General features: G+C 46.4%; 1 long non-coding RNA gene across 1 annotated transcript; it reads right to left on the bottom strand.

Annotated features, from left to right (window-relative positions):
* Positions 1-7,696: 7,696 nt before the first annotated feature.
* On the bottom strand, positions 7,697-12,569 carry LOC121447414. Its single transcript, XR_005974176.1, has 3 exons — positions 12,403-12,569; positions 10,987-11,075; positions 7,697-9,282 (listed from the first exon to the last, which is right to left on the bottom strand). It is a non-coding gene; the product is annotated as an uncharacterized LOC121447414 (long non-coding RNA).
* Positions 12,570-22,875: the final 10,306 nt, after the last annotated feature.

Consider the following 22,875-nt stretch of genomic DNA (forward strand, 5'->3'; position numbering starts at 1 on the left):
TTGAGGGGCCCACCACCCGGCTCCCAAATAAATCGCACACGGAGGCTTATTCTTAGTTATGAATGCTTGGCCTTCACTTGACTTGTTTCTTGACAGCTTTTCTAAACTTATATTATCCCAAATACCTTTGCTTCTGGGCTTTTATCTTTCTCTATTTCTGTATGCCTTTTTACTTCTTTCTCTGTGACTGACTGGGTGGCTGGCCCCTGATTCCTCCTCTCCTTGTTTTCTTGCTTCTTGTTCTCTTTCTGCTCAGATTTCTCCTTCTATTTACACTCTCTCCCTGCCCAGCCTCCCCTGTCCTTGCTCCTGCCTCACTATTGGCTGTTCAGTTCTTTATTAGGACCATCAGGTGTTTTAGACAGCAATGAATCACAGTTTCGCAGTTAAGCAAATCAGCGTAAACAAAGGTCACACACCTGAAAATAATATTCCCCAACACTGTTCTTTGTCCAAATTCATCAAGAAAATAGAAGGTGCCTTTTGTAGTGGCATTTCAAATGTAGTTTAATAAATAAAGACTGTCTGAAGATCTGAGAGTAAAACAGTCCCAGTAGTCAATCTTTTATAGATCAGGTTATGGTAACACACACCTTTAATCCCAGTAGCCACAATGACACGCACCTGTAATCCCAGTGGTGCACACCTTTAGTCTAGGCCCTAGAGAAGAATATAAGATGGGAGGAGACAGCTCTCAGACACATAGTCTCATTCTGAGATTCCTGGAGACAGGATCGCCATTTCAGACTGAGGTCGAGGTGAGAGCCAGGGGTTGGCTGCTTTGCTTTCCGGATCTTCAGTTTGAACCCCAATTTCTGACCCTGAGTTGTTGTTGTTTTTTTAATCGTGCATCAGCCTTTGTTCTTAGTCTCCAGCATATGTCCAAAGACTCATTGTGACTGGGTTGTCTGAACCAGGCTGGCTTGTGCCAACAGGTCTCTCAAAGGTTCATCCATGGAATCCGAGAAGAAAACGGTGTCATCTAAACCCTAAGAAAAACTGGGGCTCAGTCTCCCCACTAAGTGGAAGCTCACTATGCACAAACATAAACATTTTAAAGTTATTAATGAGGCTAACAAAGTGTCCTCTCTGGGGTCTCCAGATCACTAAAGGACATCCTGAATTTTTCCTTGCTTAAGCCAACAATCCCAGTTCCCCCTAGACAATGAAGCTTCATGGTGGTACCTTCACAGTGTACAGCTGCGTTCTAAGCTTCCCCCAGTATCACCTGGGAAACAAATAGAAGTGAGAAGAGTGTGTGCCCCACTGCTGGGCATCCCTTCTCACCTCTGGATGTGGGACCCACAACAGACTCCCCATCTGACTAGAGGCATTCGTGCCTGATGGTACCCTGAAGACCAACCACTGCAGACTCCTCTTGCTCTCCCAAAGCTGCCCTCATCTTGCTCCCTCAGGAAGAAGCCCCCAGCCCTGTCTGGTATTGTGCCCAGCTGCCTCTCATTTGGAGGGCACAAAGCTGGAAGGCAGGAAAGCGTCTCTGGGGCCTGTGCTGTGCCGGTCACAGATCTCTGGGTTACAGGATGCACTACACCCATGCCAGGCACCAGATCCACATCTCAAATCAGCCATGTGAGCCAGGCGATGGTGGCACATGCCTTTAATCCCAGCACTCGGGAGGCAGAGGCAGGTGGATCTCTGTGAGTTCGAGACCTGCCTGGTCTACAGAGCTAGTTCCAGGACAGGCTCCAAAGCCACAGAGAAACCCTGTCTTGAAAAACAAAGAAAAAAAAACAAAAACAAACAAACAAAAAAAAAACAAATCAAATCAGCCATGTGTTCTTTAATAAACATACTTTTAGGCGTATGTTTGCAAAAGACAGAGTTTTGGGGGGGGGGGCTCAGGGCACAGGTCCTTTGGGGAGCTAAGTGCAGAATGAGGTCTGTCTTCCTTGAGGACATTGGTACAGAGACTATGCCATTAATCTATGCTTGGTGAATGTTGGCACATGAAAGCATCTCTACAGGTTTTTTCACTCTCTTTCTCCCCATAGGCTAAACGGAGTTGAGTCACAAATGAAACCAGCTTTGGCCATTGTGCAGCTGCCTGGAGCAGAGCCTGGCTGGTCCCCAACTCTAATTGAGTTTGATGTGAACATGAAATACATTTCTGGTACACTAATCATAGGAGCTGTCGGGTTTCCTGTTAACACATATAGAGCTACCTTAACTAGTTGCTGGAGAGATGACTCGGTCTTTAAGGGCTTGCATTGAGAAGAACCGAATTCATTTCCTGCCTAGCATTCAAATCAGGTGCCTCACAGACGTCTTTAACTCCAGTTCCAGGAAGCTGAAAAGCTGAAGCCTTCCAACCTCTGAAGACATGTGCACGCATGTACACACACACACACACACACACACACACACTTAAAGGTAACACTAAATCTTTCTGTTTTAGAACAATATAAACCTACAAGGATGGACAGGAAAGAGGAGGCTACTCCCTAATGTCATCTGAGCCCCCATGCCCCTATTAATTTCAGGCAAATAATCTCTATAGGCAGGTGTCGGTGCTACTGAGATTCCTACCTATGGCACTGCAGTTTTTCCAGCTTACAGAACCCAGAAAGTTCCACCCAGAGCCCGTGGGGTTTTGTCAGGCCCCTGACACAGCCACTGTGACTAACAGGATGGGCACACAAGAGTCCAGGACCTGGAATTGACTTCCCTGAGCTTGGATGTCATGTTCCTATCAATATGATTCTAAGTTATGAACTGAAAAACCAATAGTATAATAAGTGGCCATAAAAGTGTCAGCATTAGCTCACGGTTACGAGCTGATGGTGATGTAGCCTTGCATTCTCAGCCCACAGAGCCAGCAGCCTCACTCTGAGGGACAGATGCAGGGAAGTGGCTTCCCTTTGCAGTCTCAGAGGACACGCTAGTGTTCGGAGTGACTGTCTGAGAGCACGGAAGTATGGTTTCTTCAAAAGTTATTTAAAATAGCTCGGGGAAGGGGGGCGTTAGGCATCAGTGGAGGAGCACACCTGTGTGTGCCCTTATGGAGGTGAGAGGCAAACTTCAGATCTTCCCCTAATGCTCCCTATCTTATCTGGGGAGGGGGGCAGGATCTCTTCCAGTTTCCACTAGGCTGGCTGGCCAGTGAGCCCCAGAGACACATCTGTTTCTAACCCCTGCACGTAGCACTGGGGTTACAGGTGTACACTGCATCCCTGGTTTTGTGTTGGTATTGGAAATTGAAACTTGGGTCCTGACTCATGCGAGCACTGTACCCAATGAGCCATCTCCCCAACCTCCAAGATGGCATTAAAAAAAAAAAAATAAGTCTGAAGAAGCAGAACTAAGTATGCGGTGGGTGGGGAGGACGGAGGATGGAGTGGGTGGTTTCCTTGGATATGGTATATTGAGTGGTAAGATTCTTGGGAAATAGGTTATTGGGGGAGAGCAAGGTAGGTCTAAGCATTTTAAAAAGAAGTATGGGGCTGGGGGTGTAACTCAATGGAAGGCCACAGGCCTGGTATACTTGAGAACCTTGGATTCCATCTATAACACTACAAAAATTCGAACAGAGATGAGAAGGGAAAAGCATGACTATAACAAATGAAAATCAACTTAAATGCACGCATGTGTGATAGATACCCAGACTATAGCAGTATACGCTAATGGCTGGACTTGGGAAGACTTGATTCTCCCTTTGTCTTCAGTGGGCTTGAGGCTTTGCTGACCATGCACAGGCCTGTTCCCTAACACAGAAAGGAGAAACAATGTCCTATAACAGCCCAGACTCAGTCTGCCAGGTGAGCCCCAAGAAAAGGGAGGCGCCACTGTTGCTTCTGTTTCAAATCAAGTTCAAGAGTCCCGAGGAGCGGCTGATAGACGTTCGGCAAAGAGTTAAACAAGAAACTATAAAAAGTGATAGAAACAATATGAGATCTAACATCTCGACAGTTGCCAAAACTAGCAAATAATCAAACCCGGAGCACAGAACCTCTCCAGACCACAGTGGCACCAACGCCAGCCCCAGAACAAAGCTGGCCCGCATAGTTCTTAAATCCCTTTCGTCTCCGCTCATCTCCTGACCAAATGTTGGCAGCAAATGGGCTCACAGAATTCTGGTTGTAAAAGGGTTCAGAGACTAACCTGGAGCAGTAATTGTCAAATCAGAAGGAGAAGACAATCCCACCCCACCCCAGCCCTGGAGAGGGTATGTCAGACGCGAGGAAATGGCTATGTAAACGGATCTTTGGCGTAATTGCGCACTGGAGACCGCTTTTTGTTTCCTCGGAAGGCAAGGCCTGTGGAGGGCACCTCAGAGTCTGAGGAGGCGAAAGAAACGCTGTGGAAGGTGGTTAGTGCCATCAGAAGGAATATTTCAGGGGCATTCAAAACTCTCCTAGAGAGAAATCCTTGCTATTCTTAATAATAACTCTCTCTCTCTCTCTCTCTCTCTCTCTCTCTCTCTCTCTCTCCAGCAAATTGTGACTGAACAGCAGCCATGTGCTAAAGAAAGTGGGAGATTTTTGAAAAACAGAATTGATGAGGCACAGGGCCAACTTTCCAAGCATGTCAGTGCAGGAAGCTCACAAATGTGCAGAAGTTAGTCTCCCATAGACCTGCACGCTGTCCTCAGAGAAACGGGACTCCAACCACACAAACTCGTAAGGAAAGGCTTCCCTGCAAAGGAGGTGAAACCTCCCGCACTGAGAGAAACTTTATGGAGAGGCCTAAATGCCAATGTCAAACGGCAGCCTGTGAGGACCCGGGCCTGACAGTTTGGAACTCCCAATCAGAAGCATCGGTGCTAGAGCTTGCCCAGATTCCACCCACCACCCTTCACATTGTGAGGCAGGAAACGTTTTGTTCTGAAGTCGCCACACCTCACAGTTTGCTTTAGGTCCCAATAGATGGCACTCCTAGCAGAAGAAAAACAGCTGGCATGGAGTCAGCCTTATCTCCTTGGAAGTGGGCATCCTTTCATTTAAACCTGATGATTTGGGATCCTAATAAAATGCCCATCATTAGAAATAAGGGGTGATTGTCAGATGGAAAACTAGGTAGGGAAACGCTCACCGAAGGCTGCCGACTTTCAAACAGAGGAGCCATAGTTTCTGGTACAAGAGTTAGTCCCACTGAGTATTGCAAGAGAAAGCAGGCTGAGCCGTTTCTCTTTCTGGTCACTTAGTAGTGAGTGGTCAGTTCCAAGAAAGACATCGGGACTCTTGCTGTTCAGGGCACCTCTTCATCAGCACCTCTCAGCAGCTCTAAGCAGCTCCGTGAAGACTGGAAGTGATGGCTTGATCTGAGCTTCAAATGTGAGCAGAAACTAGAGAGGCAAACGAAAAGAGGGAGTGAGAAGATCGAGGGCCATTGGTGGCTTCCTGCTTGACCAGGAGCTGTCTTGTGGGTTGGCGCCCAGTACTCAGAGCCCAGCCTGCCTCAGAGCGGACACTGCATCTGTGAATTGAGAGGTGAATGAATTAGCTCTGAACTGGTCCATTTTCAAGCAAATAGAATCCAAGGGGAGAAAAGTATACACTAAAATAAGATTGCAAAATATCCAAGCACCATGTTGTGTCAGACGGGGCCTAAAAAACAATAGACAATTTAGACAAACGTTCAGAAGTGAAATTCGATCAGAATGTCCAGTTGACAAAGCATTTATTTACTCAATCAACATACATTATCATCAATGGTGATTAAGACTTCTTTATAAGCAAAACACTTCTAGAAGGAAGCTTAAATATTAATTTTTAAATAGCAAGCATATTGTTCTCAAGAATGGGAAGGCTGGGTGTGGAGGCACACACCTGAGGTCCCAGCACTTGGAACAGACAGGAAAGTCACACCACCAGGTTGCCCTTGGGTTAAGGAGTCAGGACCAGGGTTAGGCTAAGCTGCACACTGAGGCCTTCTCTGAGAAAGGAAGCAATATGGGGCAGGAGGGTCTCAGAGAGGATGGGAGACTGGTGGTGTAGCTCAGTGGTTAGGAGCCTGTCTGGCTTGTAGAGGCCCGGGATCCAGTCTCTACCATTACAGAGGTTAAAAATAAAAGATGAATTAAAAAGAATGGAAATAACTAATAATTTCTATTTGTGTCATTAGCCTGTATCTGTGCTTTGTGGCATTGTTAGAAATCTGGGTATTGTTGTTGTTGTTGTTTCGTGATTTCTTTATTTATTGGTTTTGGTTTTGGTTTTAGTTTTTTTGAGACAGGGTAGTCCTGGCTGTCCTGGAACTTGCTCTGTAGACCAGGCTGGCCCTGAACTCACAGAGATCCTCCTGCCTCTGCCTCCCAAATGCTGGAATTAAGAGAAATCTGTTGTTTGTTGTGAATGCTCTTTACTTGTTTGTTATCCATCTCCTCTGCACACACCATCCTGGGCATTAGGGTATCAGTACGTTGCGGGGGTGGGGGTGGGATTTAACCCCACTTTCCCTAGTCCTGAGTACAGTGTGTAATAACTAAATAAGCGTCCTCTCTCAAACTACCCCCGGTTGATCAGGGCAGTGTTTTAGAATTTAAAGGACAGATGGACCCTCAATGTAAATCAATTTTAGGACCATATTCATGTTCCAGTCCCCTTCCTCCTTATTTGAGAGGGGAACCTCACTGTGCTGCTTAGATTTACCTTGAATGCCTAGGTCCACAGCAGCCTCTTCCCTCGGCCTCCTGAGCAGCAGACTGCAAGGCTTAAACCCCTGCCTTCGAGCTCTGCTTACGCCCTGATTTGTGGGAGTTCTTCCTCCTCCTCAGTTAGGAGGATGGCTGGAAAGTCCATCTTCGTGCTCAGTCTGATACTAGCCCACTAGCCTAATGAGGAAGGAGTGGGCAGCCTGGCCTTAAAGTCCATGGAGGAAGCCAAGGTGTTGTTTTCCTTAGAGGCCTGCTTGCTCCAGATGCAAGACTCCATGCTGGCTAAAAAGTGAAGTTCTGTCAAGTCTTGGGTCTGCCATGGCATTGCCCTGCAATGGCCCCTTCATCTTACAGGGAGTCACAGATAGCAGAAGGAAAGTAAAAGACGATGTTGTAAACCTGAGAAGACCACACTTTGGAACAGCACAGAGGGAAAAAAATAAACTTTTGGCATTCATGTTAAATTACCTAAGACTTGAGATTTAAGCTCAATTTGCTGCAAGAATTGTATCCAAATCTGGGCTAACTCCACTCCTTTTATTCAGGTTCATTTTTTCCCCTCCTGCTTTTTTTATTTTTAGCAGTGCTTCAATTATTTTAAGATGATAATAGTCATCAGACTCAATTCTGAATTTACGTAGAGCAAGGCCCACGGCTCTCTTTTTTTCAAAGTCTTCAAGAACCCAAACTTTCACAGTGCCACGTTCTGCTCCCGAGACATTAACTCTAAGGAAGCTAATCAAACCCATGTGAAGTCGTAAGCATAAGAAAAGTGCTAGAGAGTGGGACAACTGTATGAGAAACAGATATTATACAGGGAAAATAAAATCAATTCTCCAGACTTCTCTAACTACTGTGCCGTTAAATGCATTTATTTCTGAGTGAGCTTTGATCTTCGTTTCATAGACCAAGACGTTGTCATGAGAGGAATGAATTACTTCCTGTAGGCTGACCTTGTTCATATTCCATACCGAGACCCAATCCTATTACAGCTGCAACTGAGCATAATCCAATTACAATTTTTTTATTTCAAAATATAACATGATCCCTGGGACTTGAGAACCAAATATACTCCAAGGTATTTTTTTTTTTTTTTTTTTTTTTTTTTTTTTTTTAGTAGGCTTTCTATTTGCATGGGATTAGGGAAGACTGCGGACTGGTTTGGAGGAGTTTGCTAGGAAAACAGAAGGACTCATATGCAATGTCTTTTCTCACAGTAGCCTCAGATTCTGAGTCACATGTCCTGTGCACCAGGCAGTAAAGCCCTGGCCTTAGGCCATCCCTAAACTCCCTTTATATCCTGAGCTCACTCCCTTACCATTTTAACCAAGGTTTTGAGGGTCATTTTGCTTTTGTCACTTGCTGTCTCTGGTTAGGCCTCATTTGTTTCTCTCAAGCTATTTTCAGGTCCTCTACACCATGAATTGCTGTCCTCCCCAGGCGAGGGTAGTGGGAAAACAAGGGCTTTCAGCATAGAGTTCCTGCAGTCATGAGTCAGCTTTCCTTCACTATTGAGTCAGCTTTCCTTCACTATTAGCAAACACCCGAGCCAATCGATTTACTAAGACAAAGGGGTTCTTTTGACTCATAGCTGAGGAAACTGAAGTTTATCCATTTGACATCGCTGTTTTGGGGCTGTGATGGGATAGCATATGATGGGGACTGTACAGGGCAGAGTAAAACCACTCTTCTGGATGAAATGAAGAGACAGGCCGAAGGAGAAGAGCCAGATCGACAGAGTCCTCCACGAGACAATGACCCAGATAACCTGAAGTCCTTCTGCTCATCCCCACCTCTCCCGGGCTCTATCACATCCCGGGATACCCTGTCCATTTAAGAGGCAAGTTCCGACCACTCCCAGTCTTCTCCTTCCCACCAAGGCAAGCTGATCTCCCACCTCCTGTCTTCCTTTTTTTCTTTCTGTCCATTCTTCTTCTGAAGAGGCAACCCCTGCCTCTCCTTTCCCCCTTCCTCTTTGTCTCTGTGTCTCTGTCATCTCTGTCTCTCTCTCTCTCTCTCCTCCATACCCCCTTACCTCTCTCCACATGGCGTATCTGTCTGTCTCCCACCCGCCGAGGTCTCCCATGCTGTCAGGGTCACAACACCATAAATTGTAACACTCACTATAAGACCCTGGATGATCCAGAGCCCTTTCCTGCTAATCTCACTCAAGTCCCTGCTTTGCATGAAACATCCTGCGGATGTTCCTTCCCATCTCTGGAGTACAATTCTCCCTCCATTCGGCTCATTTCCATCCATCCTTGAAGACCCATGTCTATGATTCTAAGACGGCTTCCTCAGTTCCAAGTTCCGCATTGAAGTAGCACTCCTGTTTGTCCGTCTTCTGGAGCACTGGGCAAACTGGAATCCCAGCTCTCTGGCTAGAGAGCTGATACCTTTACTCTTGGAAGCACCTGATAATAGAGACCAAAACTTCTGCCAGAGCCCAAGAGATGCCCAAGAGATGCTGAGCTGGGATAAGGGGGCCTCTGCAAAGGAGACGGGCCTGTTGGCATTTTAGGATCGTCACCTTCGAGCAGAATGTCCAGCAGCCACAATGCTTCAAATGCTGGCATCTAAGCTGTTAGTTGCCTGTCGGGAATCCAAGCGAGGAGGAGATGCTGTCCCTACTGTGCGGACATCTCCGGAACCCATCATGTTAAATCAACCTGCAACAACAGGAAAAGGACTAGATAATTTGTAACCAGTCACCAGACCACTTGTCCAGTCAAGTTAATGACAAGGTTCTCTTAACAACCCACATCTGGGTGGACAGATGCTAACATCACACAGACTCATACAGCAGACTGCTGCCACATTAAAAGAAAATGAAGCAACGGGCTGGAGAGATGACTCCGTTGGTAATGGATTTGTCCTATAAGCATCAGTGCCTGAGTTTGATCTCCAGAACCCATATCAAGAAAAAAAATCCAGGTATGCTGCTACTCACTTATAAACCTAAGGCTTGGGAGGTAGAACTAGATCCCTGAAGCTTGCTGATCAGTTATCCTAGCTGAATCTATGAACTCCGGGTTTGGTGAAAGATTCTGTGTTTGATAAGATTCTGTGGTAAGATAGAGAGCAATTGAGAAAGACACCTGATCTCTGGTCTCAACACATATGTACATTCTTCCCCCCAACTCCCGACACACACACACCATGACCACTCATTCCTATGACCAGAACCAGGAAGGACGCATGTGGATAAGTGAGAAGAATCCCGGTACGAGCAGAGACGCGGACACAGGAGTCAATTTTCCCACTTTTTCTGTTTTTATTAAATACCATCTAGAACTCCGAGCAAATGCTTATTGACACATGATGATTGCTTAGATTATACTAGTCAATGTTTCCTCAGTGGGAGCCTGGGTAAAATGATAAAAGTGACAATGTGGTATTGCGGTACCACTGGTTAAATGTCATGAGACAAAAGAGAGATGGCAGAGGGTCACGTGGTCTGAAAAGAAGATCTTGGAGGAGACTGAACCATAGCTCCCCTTTTAGAGACAGAGAGGCTGATGCCGGGTCTAGAAAGGAATTGTCTGGTGGCCACTCAGCTTTCTGGCAATGAAACCGAGGCAAGCATGAAGAGCCGTGCCAGTTGGAGCCAGGAGAATGAGAAGCAGCCTGTGAGTGGGACCTGGAAGGACAGACAGGATCTGACATATTGGGCAGAGGATGGTCCAAGGCACAGGGGTGGAATCAGGACAGAGGGAGGAAATGCAAAGACCAGGCTCCGGGTGGGACCAGCCAGATGAGCTAACATGGGAGTCCACCTCAGTTTCCCATCTTTCCAAAACGGGCCTTCATTCTAACCACCATCCCCTGCCACTCGGAATTTGTCATTGTCTTAATGGTCCCTTTCAGGACATTCTTCACCTTCTAGTCTATGTGGTCTTATGAAAATATAGGTCCGATCACACAGCATTGCCTGATTAAAATGCCCACTTATTTAGATAAATAGCATATCTTATTTTTTTCCCTCATTGCCTTTAATTCCTATGTGAAATGGTATTTCTAATTCCCGGCTCATATTCTACAAGCCTCTTTTGTGGTTGAAAAGATGGAATGTTACACAGTAACCAACAGAATGGGACACAGTTGGATGCATCAGTGGTGGAGAAACCTACAACCTAAGACTGGGTGAAATAAGGTGACTCTTGGGACCTCAGCACTCTGGAGGCCGAGGCAGGAAAAGCAGGAAGATTGCACGCCTGAGGCCAGACGTAATGAGACCCTGTCACAAGAACCAGAATAGAACAACAGGAACGAGCCAAAACCTCAATTTAAAAACAATTGAACTGCAGAGGGAAATACTCAGGATGTGTGCCTCATAAGTAAAACTAAAAATCACATTGTTTAGAAATACTCACAGAAAGCATAGACCTTTCTTCTTCTGTCAATCAGAAGGCGTAAAGCGACGCTAGTGCCCGGTGTCATGACGACAGGAAAGAGAAGGAAGCTGAAGTCAGAGAACACCATCGGAAAAAAAGCAGGAAAAAGTGTAAGAGACCTGTGATGGAGAGAAGGGCTGTGAAATGCACCCCCCCCCCTCCCCACCACACACACACACACACACAATACATCATTTTCTAGCCCAGACTGGCCTGGACCTCAGCTCCAAGGTCAGCCTCCTATTGCGGCCTCTTGCCTCCCAAGTTCTGGGATCGGAAACGTAAACCAGCACACCTGGTTTCTATGCACGCATTATGAATTTTCCCCTGGAAGTGGAAAGACAAATGAACGAGAATGGAGGAAACACACGAGGAAATCCGATCACGTTAGCCTCCATTTTGGCCCGCTTCCTGATTTGAGCCGTGTCCACATGCCCCGCCCCCCTCATTCCTGGAGAATCTACCCTGGTGCTCCCCAGATTCCGTGTGCATGACCTATTTTGCAATGTTGGAGGGGGGCGGTTAAAGAAGGAGAGATTAAATGAAGCAAATGCAGGGAATGATTTAGCCAGCCCTTCCAGACAATGCACAGCTGTAGACTCCTATTTACATGCCACTGAGGAAACCGAGGTACCGCACAGCACGGCAGGGCACGGCACGGCACAGCACGGGCACCGGCACGGGCACTGTCTAACAAAAAGACTGAGCAGGAGTGAGGGGCAGGATGAGCAGTTCCCAGAGAAATCAAGATCCCAGTGTGAGTCGCTTGGAAAGCTGACTACATTCACTCCAACACACACAACTCAGGCCTCGGATGTTAGATGTGACACTATTCTGGAAAGGACTGTTCCTCCCTCTCTCCCTCCCTCCCTCCCTCCCTCCCTCCCTCCCTCCCTTCTTCCTTCCAACAGTGTCTTGCTATATGAACCCGATTAGCCTGTAACCTGAAGCTCATCTCCTGCCTCACCTCTGAGGTATAGGCTGGGATTACAGGTGTGAGGCACCGTGCCTGGCTTCAAGTTTTTTTTTTAAAAAAATATGTTTGTTTAAAACATTTATTTAAATTTATTTTAATGGGTATATAACAATGAAAACCGTGTACGTGTCTGTGAGGCTTCACGTCATGTTCTGATATATGTAAACACATTGTGTAATGTGAAAATCAAGTCCTAGACATGATGCCTCCTCAAACATATCCTTTCCTTACAGCGAAGGCATTGGGAATCCTCCCAGCTCTCTGAAGTGCTGGGGCATCATCATGACACAGAGTAGTCCTACTGTGCTCTCCCACCTACTGCTGCTGGCCCTTCTGGGTACTGAAACACCCGCGCCATCAATACCCCGCAAAGTGATGCTGTTGGAAGAACAGCGGTGCCCGGGCACCTCCCTACTTACCCTTCCTTTTCCGGGGTTTAATTGTGCTCACAAAGGCAAGCCCGAGGCCTCTGAAGCATCCCTGCGGCAGTCACAAAGGCAGGGAGACTTCAGGCTAGGGCTACAAAGCAGACTCAGCTCTCCCCCATTGTGCCCAGCAGCTCCGACAGTCTCAGAGCCGGCGGGAGTCTTCCATATCTCATACACGCAGCAAAGTGGAGGAACAATGGAACAAATTATGAACAAGCTCAGAGCAGAGCTGTGGAATTCTTCCCTTTGTGAGCCTCCTCGCTGTCTGCTGGGACTGCTGGCCCGAGGGGGACACGAGGGTGGGGACATCTCAACAGCAGAGGGTCAGTCGGGGGTCCTCTACCTCATACCCTGATGGCAGCATTAAATACCGCAAAATGACCGGGATAGAATCTGAGAGAAAACCCTCAAAATGTGTGCGCTGAAGTTGTTATTCACAGATTCACAGTAATATAACTACAAATATGCACCGGGTGGCCATGTTTCCTGCTTCCTCCTCTCCTGTGGCCTTTCTTCTCAGGAGTTTGAGTTCACTCTCAGAAGAGCTGGCTTCCCCAGCTTTGTTGGGCTAGCATCGTCATCGTCCCCCCCCCCCCCCCCCCCGGATAACTAGAAGAAAACATCCTTAGGCAAACTGCTTAGGAACACACCATTAATCACGTTAGTGTTCCAGGTGCAAATTCTTAAGTTAAGGGTTACCCTTTCTTTTTGGTCAATAGCTGTTTTGGCAAGGTCTTAATTGTACTGATTTCTCTTTCACTGAAGAGCCACTAAAGAAGTCACACCTTTGCTCCTGATGTCCTAAGTCACTCCAAGAAGCTTTTATTTGACAATGGGTCCTTCAGAAACAACACCTATGGAGACGGGCCTCCCCAGAGATTTGTGAATTCTCCACAATGCTTGGGAAAGTGAAGGGGGGGGGGGGAAATAATGCAAATTTATGTTGTCTCTTACTGAATGTCAGACATCTGGAAAGGACTCCTTCAATGGAACATAAGAATTAAAACAAAGTGACGTATCTGTCCTCAAATTAGCCACAGATACAGTAATGTGACAGCCACTGCTTTCTTCCTGAGTTTCAGAAGAAACGCTGTGGGTTTGGGGCAATTAGGACAATTCCTTTCCCAAGACTTTGAATATTTATTAGCCTTTTAAAAGAGTGGTTAATATAGGTGCTACAGGAAACAGGTGTACTTCTGCAGACAAAGCTGGGAGCCTGTGGTGGGGAGGGAAAGCCCACAGTTCCTTTGCAGTAAACTGTGAAATTTCTTGAGTACCACTGTTTGATTGCACACTGAGCACCAACAAGCCCTCTTAAGGCCCTGTTTGATAAGGAAAAGAATGATAAGGCTTGTCCTGGGCAAGGTCAAAAGTCAGGGGATAACAAGCCAGTTAACATCAGAAGCTGGGATCATAAAGACATTCAGCCATGAAGAAGGCAAGGCATGGTCGCAAACAGAAAAGCTTCATGAAACAGGAAGGCAGGACCTATGGGGACCCGTGAGTGATACATTCAGAAGGAAAGGGAGTGTGGGCAGTCCAAGAGAAGCAGAGATTGTGGCCATGCAGTACTCAAAAGCAAGCAAACATCTCTTGTGTCCTCAGTTCAATCCAGGCCTCAGAACCCTTAACTCAGATGCTAGGTAGATGTTATTGATGGTTTAGAGTTAGGCTGTAAACCGTTATGTTGGGTCCTCCCATAGAGAAGGGACCCGCGCAGACACCGGCTCTGGGAGGAAGCACGGGGCATGTTAAGAGTGAAGCTTGCTACCCTTGAGAATTATAGAGACTGGTAGGGTGGCGGCCTTCAGTCTCTTACGATCAGAAAGTACCAGCGGTGGAGAGGGACGAGATTAGAAGCTATTGCCTCTATTTCTGACAAATGCTTGTGTGTTCCCAGCTAAATGAGCCAAACTGAGAGCCACTTGGCAAACCATTCATACCAAATGCTATACACCCTGGGGTGCTGTTAGCTGAAATGGGGCATCACTATTCTGCCAAAGGAGCATTACGCCCCCACAGAACTTCCTTTGCAGTGTCCTTAAGCAAGAGCCAGAAAGACGCATGGCCAGCCTGGCGGGTAGACCTTTCTTTGGGGAATAATTTGGCAGCTTTGCAATGGTTCCTACTTTGCCACCTGCCCCACCTCCTCCTCGAGGAACACAGGGAGGGCAATTTTTGATGAGGGAGCCTTCAGTGTCCCGTGCTAACTCAGCTGCTCAGAGCTTTAGTCACTGTCCACACTCCCCACCCTGCCCTCTGCCCCCTGCCCACAACACACACACACACACACACACACACACACACAGACACACACAGACTGAGTGTGAATGGATTGACACTTTGGCGCACACTAGAGGACTTGCCCTTTACCTTCCTACACCTCTTCCCCCCAAACTCAGTTAAGACAGATCACTCCTCGGGTCACAGAGACAGACCCAGACCACAGATGATACCTGAAGACAGAGGCAAATCTAAACTGCATCTCCCAGGACTGGAAATGTAGCTCAGTGATTCACAGTTGGAAGGGAGGGAGAGAATCTTCTAGAAGCGCAGCCCCTCTTCTTCATTCCCAAACTTCCTTCTCTAACATGGACTTGTTTTGATTTCTACCCATTCTTCATAGATCCACATAAGAAACAGACCCCCAAGTCAAAGGACCCACACACCAGGCACATATGTATCCCGGAGACATCAAAAGTGCCAGGCAAGCACCCTTCCCACCCCCACCCCCCGCATTCCAAAGGAGATTATTAACTGTCCCCAGCGAAGGGGGCCTGCTGGAAAGGAAGAGACCCAGTTTATATGCTAATCCTACAAAGGCAAGCGCTTCTCCTCTTGCCAGATCTACAGGAGCAAGAGGGCTGAGTGACAACTTCTAAATCGTCACAGAGTAAACACAGCTCCTACCCCCCAAGCTCTGGGTAAGGATTTTATTTTGGGAAGGCCAAGATGGCTTTTTTTTTTCTTCTTTAGCTTGAAAATAAACCCGAGGTGCATAACCTCTTGTTTCTCCTTTGCTCCTAAATGGAGGCTTTCTTACCAAGTTTTGTTTCCCCGCAAGGGAAGGAAAAACCACGGCCCTTGGCTCTGCCCCACAGCTTCCCCACCCCCCAGGCTTTTGTGTTCGGGGGAGACTCCGGTGCCCCTGGCGAACTGCACTGGACAGGATTAGTCTACAAGTCACAGCCTTCAAGAAATAATATCTAACACCTTGTTCCCTTTCTCGGTTCAAAAGCCACTGCCACCAGGGTACACTGGTGGTTTTTAAAAAAAAAAGCCTATAATTCATATGCAAAGTAGAGGAGGATTTTCATGATTTCATAATAAAATGTTGAAGCGCTTTGATCTGGGGTTGTAAGAAGCTGTGCAACAGTGCCTCGGAAACAGACAGATATTTGTGTAAGCATCCTTTATGTATTGCCAGTGCGGAATAATAACATATCAAAGCCCCAACTTACCTCATCTGCCTGGTACAGCCAAGGCATAAATAAAGAGGAACAATGGAATCACTATTACTCACTCTCGGAGAGCCAGCGACATCACTGTATCCTTTATAATTGCTGGCAAGAAGATTAATGTTTTGTTAAATATCAGAGCAAGGTCACAAGGGGGCTCGCAGGCCTGTCTAAACACCCAGTCTTTAAGCTCCTTCCTTCTCACTTGCTTTATTTTGGAAATGAACTTGTAGCATTTCATCTAATGATGGTGATTTTGCCTTTGAAAGATGGGGTTGCCATCACCACCTCGCGCTGAGCACACGCACAGAACGCTAGCGAGCACACTTGCAAACACTCACGCACTCACATGCATGTACATATCGTAACGCACACACACCACACACACACCACATGCATTCACACATAACGCGCACACGCACACACACACACACACACACACACACACACTCGTATCTTCTCTAAATGGTATTTCAGGAACAGGCTTGGCTTGACTACAGCATATGGACAATGTTGTTTTGAGGCAGCCTTGCCCTTTGAACCAACGTGGATAATTTATCCCCTGTCACTATGGCCCAAAGCAAGGGGTGTGAGCTTAAAAGATAGACTTTATTGGGGTCCAGGGGCTCCTTCTCCTCCCTCCCGAAGACCGCCAATATTTCCTGAGCTTCTGTTATGTTTAGCCTGTATGTCTGTCCATACAGATGTTTCCAACAGCAAACAGTTCATGACCCAGAAAGAACAAAATATTTTGCCTTGCCCTGGCTTTCAGCACCTGTTTAGACCAAAGGCCCTTAGAATCTCTGCATAGGTCGAAGGCCCCATCAACAGTGGGAGAGGGGCTACGAAGCTGTAGAGACAGTCTTCCAGGGTGGCATCAAACCCAAGACCCCAAGCCAGTGTCAAGGACCCTTACTGCCTCGGGTTCCAGATGTGGAAAAGAAGACAAATAGCAAATGCATGGAAATCCTTGTCATTTTCTCATGAAGAAAACCTTATATGCATCTGCCAGCTTGCCTTTGTCACATGAAGAATTGACCTCCATAGTCTATGTCCGTCTCCCATTGATGGCTCAATATTTTTTCAGGCGTCTGTGACAAGGCAGCAGCCTGTGTAGCACTGAGTTTTAGCCATTGTCGTCCAAGCAGCTGCGGTAGGCTTGGCAAGTTCTTCAGGACTGACAGAACGACTCTGGAGATGTGGAGGCTCTGTGCATTTTTCCAGTGGGAACAGTGCCAGTGCTCCGAGGGCTTGGGATCCACAAGAAGGGCTTCCATGATGTATTGAAGTCACACCAGGAAGTGATGGAGGCCTGCTCGCATCTCACATCTGGCAGAGTGAAGGAGAAGCACTAGCAAAGGGACGCAGGGTGCCTTTTCAGGGACCTCTCTCTCTCTCCTCTCTACCCCGTGCCCGGAAAAGGGGGGGGGGGGTTAATTGCATCTCTAATTTTAAGATGATTTCTTTATTTGTTTGTTTAGTTTTTTTTCTCCTTGAAGCTCGAGGAGGAATTAAGAAGGCAGCTTGGTATGAGGTGGGTGGAAGAGGCAATTAGATGTGAAAGAAAGGTGCCCTGACTTGAGGGACTTGCCACAGCTTCAGCAATCTCAGTGGCAGCTGAAGCATAGAGCCAACAATTACCGTGTGCTCTCTGTGTGAATTGAGAAGAGGGTGAGTCATCCAACACAGGAGCCGAGGCTTCCTGTGTTCATCATAGGATAGACAGACAGTGGACTGGCAGAGCAGGGAGCAGAGAGATGGATAGATGAGGGAAGCGTCAAGGACAAACCAGACTAAGAAAGTAACCATGTAGCTGTGCCATGACCTGTAGTACAGACCTGGCCCACTACCTGTTTTGTAAATTAGATTCCATTGGAACACAGCTAGGACCATTTCTTTATGTTTTAGTATGCTTCCATAAATTGCAACATTATTACATAAGACATATAGACTATTAGTTCTATGCTTCTTTATTTTTATTTTTTTTAAAAAAAAGAAAACAAACTATCTTTTACATATCAATCTAAGTTCCCACTTTCTCCCTTCCTCCCATTCCCTTCACATATCCTCCCACCCCACCCCTCATCCACTCCTCAGAGAGGGTAAGGGACAGCCCTGGGGCTTTGTTTCCAAGACCCACTCTCGGGTACAGTGGAGATCTTTTGTTATTATCATTATATTTATTTATTTTGCATGTCACACTTGTCACAGCACTTGTGTGGGGCTCAGAGGACAACTTGTTTGAAGGCTTAATAGCGAGCACCTTTATCCACTGGTCAATTTGGCAGCTGAGTGACTTGGGATTCTGCACTGCCACAGGAAAGCACTTCAGGATAAGCCAGTGGGAGGATGGGTTGACCTTTATCCAGAAGAGACTAGCAGAGATGTAAGCACAGTGGGGAAAGAGAGTTGCCCAGGGTTGTAAGCTGCAAGATAGAAACCCGAGTCACTAGGGCTGTGCAAGTGGGTAAAGACAGCTCTTACTGTAATGGGGTTTCTCGTGAGAGTCCCATAACACAGAGACTTAGAACCAGGAAAAGAAAAAGACCCTACACGCTCAGGTCATAGGCATTTTACGTGGTCAGTGGGTTATTTTAACATTCCTTTTTTTTTAAGTATTGTCTTTATTTTGACAATCTTTCTAGCAAATATTCATTAGGTTAAAATCACCTACATTTTTAAATTTAACTTTATTTTATGTGCATTGGTGTGAAGGTGTCAGATCCCCTAGAACTGAAATTACATTACAGTCGTGAGCTGCCATGTGGGTGCTGGGAACCGAACCCAGGTCCTCTGGAAGAGCAGTCAGTGATCTTAATTACTAGGCCAACTCTCCAGCCCCAAGGTTAGGATTCTTTTATTTATTTATTTATTTATTTATTTATTTATTAAGAATTTCTGCCTCCTCCCCGCAACCGCTTCCCATTTCCCTCCCCCTCCCCCGATCAAGTCCCCCTCCCTCATCTGCTCGAAGAGCAATCAGGGTTCCCTGACCTGTGGGAAGCCCAAGGACCGCCCACCTCTATCCAGGTCTCCGTAAGGTGGGCATCCAAACTGCCTAGGCTCCCCCAAAGCCAGTACGTAAAGCTATTTACAGCAAGCCAACAGCTAACATTAAATTAAACGGAGAAAAACTCAAAGCCATCCCACTAAAATCAGGAACACGACAAGGATGTCCACTCTCTCCATACCTCTTCAATATAGTGCTTGAAGTTATAGCAATAGCAATAAAACAACATAAGGAGATCAAGGGGATTCGTAGAAGGTTAGAATTCTTAAATCTCATCTGAAAAAGGCCTCAACCAGACTTGGGTAAGGGATTTTTTTCTCTTGTCTGTACCTCAAATAGCCCTGCCTTTCTCTTTTGCCTCCTGTATGGAAGTTTCCTTTTTTTTTTTCTTTGTGGCTAGTTTTGTTTGAGATAGGGTTTCTCTACACAGCTCTGGCTGTCCTGGAGCTAGCTATGTAGACCAGGCTGACCTCAGACTCACTGAAATCCTCCTGTCTCTGCCTCCCAAGTGCCTTGTATTAAAGGCATATGCCATCACATCCAATTTTTTAATTAGCATTTCTTACTGCATGAGTATTTTCATTACTTTTGTTGCCATATATATATATATATATATGTGTATGTATATACAGTATTCTTTGAATGTGCACACACACTGTGAATCTAAACCATGGTGCACAAGTGAAGGTCAGAGGGCAGCTTGTAGGAGCTGGTTCTTCCCTCCCACAATGTGGGTCCCAGATACCTGGCAGCAAGTATCTCTTTACCCATCGACCCATCCTGGGGACTTTGATTTTTTTTTTTTCTGATAGAAATTTGTTACGGTGTGAATATGATTTGCTCTTCTATCAGCTACTGTTAAATTTATTTTTGAGATTATAATATCTCCTTTCCCTTCCTTCCCTCCAAGCTCTCCCGTATGCCCTTCCGACTTTCCTCCAAATTCATGATCTCTTTTCTCACTAACTGATATTATATGCATATATGTATTTTCACATATATTCCTAAATATAATGTGTTCAGCTCACATAACGTTATTTGTATGTATGTTTTCAGGGCTCATCATTTAATACTGGAAAACTTATTGGTGTACTTCTTCTTGGGGAACTCCACTTCTCCAGCCCCCAGCTTTCCTCCATTGCCTAAAATTCTTTTATAGGATTGAGTCCTGTGAGTTTTTCCCCATCTTGTCCATTGGTGTCATCCTTGTTTAGCTCACATTTGGCTGCTCATGTTAGTGAGACTTCATGACCATGGCTTCTGATAGTCCTAGGAGACACAATCTCACAGCAAACTCCCTGATCCTCTGACTCTTGCAATCCTTCTATACCTCTTCCAAAATGTTTCCTGATCCTTAGGTGCTAGGGTGTTTTGCAGATGCATCCGCTGGGACTGGGATACACGTTTTGATTGGTTTTTGGTCTTCTGTAGGAGTGTTCACGAACACTCATTTCTTACAGCTTGGTATGAGTTGAGTGTGTCTTGAGAACTTGTCTGTTGGAAGTTTGGTCCTCAGTTTAGTGATGTTAGGAAGTGACAGACACTTGAAGAGATGGAGTTCTGTACATGGAGATTGGTTGGCTAGACACTATCCTGGGAAGAAGATGGTTACAAGGCCCCTGTGTCATGTCCCATGTATTCTCTCCTGCTTTCACACACTTCCATCATGTGATCCTGCAGGCATGATCCACCAGAGCCAACTCCATGATGTTCAGACATGCAGCCTCAACAGCTGTAGGCTAAAGACAACTTTCTCTATACCACCAGCACTCAGTAGTTCATTATATTAATAGAAAATAGGCTAAAATAATAATAAGACCATATCTTCACATTTAACTCATATGACGGCTAGTGGCCATGCCGAATGGTAAAGTAACCTAGTAAGCATATTTTGGTAGGAAAAGCCAATAAACCAAGCCAGGCACTTCATCTGGTGCTCACGTGAAGCAATGACAACCTTGCCCACTGCAGAACAAAGAGTCCAATGTGTTGGTTTTGCTGTTGGTGCTGTTATTTGAGAGCCTGCAAGGTACACACCAGAAAGCCTTGTGTTGTTAAGAGAAATTTAACGTTGGAGTTAATGGGATCTTTGAGGGAAAGACTTTGGTTCTATGATGATTTTCTCACTGTTTCACATTGTCTTTAGAAGCTAAGAAGTTGTTGTTGGTGGCACAGGCTTTTAATCCCAGCACTGGGGAGGTAGAGACAGGCAGATCTCTGAGTCTGAGGCCAGCCTGGTTTACAGAGGGAATTCTAGGTCAGGCTCCAAAGTTACAGAGAAAGCCTGTCTCAAACAAAACAAAACAGAAGGTAGCTAAGAAGTTATTCCCATGATGCTCTAGAGTCTTATAACCTTAGCTGAAGCCAGGTGGTGGTAGCGCACGACTTTAATCCCAGCACTCGGGAGGCAGAGGCAAGTGGATCTCTGTTCTGAGTTTGAGGTCAGCCTGGTCTACAAGAGCTAGTTCCAGGACAGGTAGGGCTGTTACAAAGAGAAGCCCTGTCTCAAACAACAACAAACAAACAAACAAACAAAGACCCTTAGCTGATAACTATGAGGAGTGGAATTTATTGTGAACACCCAAGCATGCATGTTGAGCCTTCCCTCCCTGCTGCACTGGGAGATTACACCTCACTCTGCATCTGGGAGGAGGGGTACAATGGCTGCTGCAATAAGAGAAGTTCAGTTATGTGCTCCTTCAACGCATCAGTGGATGAAGAGACCAGAGTGGTCCTTGGGTCACTGCTGTCGGTCTGGGGTCCTTTGACATCAGCAGTTGGTAGAAACACGGCAGGAACCTGAGGCTGGCTGAGAAAGCAGCTCCTGAGAGTGACCACATGAAAAGTCCAGCATGAGCCATCTGTGTCTTAGAGATGTTACATGAACTGGTCCAAAACGAGCCACAGGGGGAAGGGTAATGGCACCAGTCAACTAAAATAGATGCCCAGGAAGGCAGATGGTAGCATTTCCTATTCCATTTGTGATGGTCATACATCCTGTAAAATACAAAGGTGTGTGGGAAACCTTGCTGGTCATCAGTTAACATTAGCAGCTCTCTTAGATACTTGGAAGGTCAATGTCATCACCAGCTTCCACCATGACCCCTAATAATGGCCTCCTCCTGTTACTCATCCCTCTGTGGGTGTGAGCAGGACCTAGGGGTTTGCTTCTGATGAGCAAGTCTGCAGAAATGGTAAGTGGTGTTGCCCGGGGCTAGGTTACAGAAGTCTGCACATTCTGTCTTGTTCATCTTCTTCTTGCATCTTCCCTGATCTGTTGAAGCCAGCAGTCATGGTGTGAACTTCTCATGGCCATCGAGCAGGGACTTCTCTAGCCAATAGCTAAGATGGAGCTGAGGCTTCAGCCTACCAGGCCCCACATGGAGGTGAGGGTGACAGCCGTGTGTGTGTGTGTGTGTGTGTGTGTGTGTGTGTGTGTGTGTGTCCTTTCCTGATAGAGGCATGAGTCAGCTGCACTATCCCCTCCCCCATCTAGGAACAATCAGCATATCTGGAACATTTTGTTTTGTTTTTCTTTTGAGATTCAAAAGAGACTCCAAGCTAGGGCTGATTGACAGAATTATTCTGTTACTGTCTTGGAGAAATTCGGTTCTGGTGGCTGCTGCTGCGCGAGACATGGCTCAACACGTAGTGACTTAAAACAATGCAGTTTTTATTTTTCTCCTGGTCTCTTTTGGGGACCAGTTGCCAGGGACAGCACACAGGACCTCGTGTGTGCCAGCAGGGCTGCACCCCTGGGTTGCATCTCCAGTCCTTTGCATTCTTTAAGCCAGACATTTGAGCAATATGTGACTGCGAGCTTGCCTGGGCACCCCTGGATGTCACACAGAGGTGCCTGGTATGGGTCATACCACCTGTACCTGTGTTGGGGGCTTTGACAAGAATAAAAATTAAACTGTGAGGCTTCCCTAACGCTCTCATCCTCCCCAGCTAGCACTCTTGAGCAAACCCGACTTGTCAGATTGCAGCTGGCTT

This window comes from Microtus oregoni, unplaced genomic scaffold (assembly GCF_018167655.1).
Source record: "Microtus oregoni isolate MIOR12 unplaced genomic scaffold, Mior012 000004F_ref0000308, whole genome shotgun sequence".
Taxonomy (NCBI): Eukaryota; Metazoa; Chordata; class Mammalia; order Rodentia; family Cricetidae; genus Microtus; species Microtus oregoni.